This window comes from Oryx dammah, unplaced genomic scaffold (assembly GCF_014754425.2).
Source record: "Oryx dammah isolate SB20612 unplaced genomic scaffold, SCBI_Odam_1.1 HiC_scaffold_28, whole genome shotgun sequence".
NCBI lineage: Eukaryota > Metazoa > Chordata > Mammalia > Artiodactyla > Bovidae > Oryx > Oryx dammah.
The window spans coordinates 115099214-115099582 of NW_024070212.1; the positions used below are offsets into that span (position 1 = coordinate 115099214).

Sequence of the window (369 nt, forward strand, 5' to 3'; positions counted from 1 at the left end):
TGTTGACTTGCCAATCTGTGCGTGTGTGTGTGTGCATTGACTTGCCAGTCTGTGTGTGTGTGTGCGCGTTGACTTGCCACTCTGTGCGTGTGTGTGTGTGTTCACATTGATTTGCCACTCTGTGTGTATGTGTGTGTGTTGACTTGCCACTCTGTGTGTGTGCGTGTTGACTTGCCAATCTGTGTGTGTGTGTGTGTTGACTTGCCACTCTGTGTGTGCGTGTTGACTTGCCAATCTGTGTGTATGTGTGTGTTGACTTGCCACTCTGTGTGTGTGCGTGTTGACTTGCCACTCTGTGTGTGTGCATGTTGACATGCCAATCTCTGTGTGTGTGTGTGTGTTGACTTGCCACTCTGTGTGTGCGTGTTG

At 49.9% G+C, this 369-nt stretch overlaps 1 protein-coding gene across 1 annotated transcript in view; it reads left to right on the forward strand.

Moving 5' to 3' along the window:
- The window catches only part of RAMP1 (receptor activity modifying protein 1), a 41735-nt gene that overhangs the window by 750 nt on the left and 40616 nt on the right, over nt 1–369 (forward strand). The window lies entirely within an intron of this gene.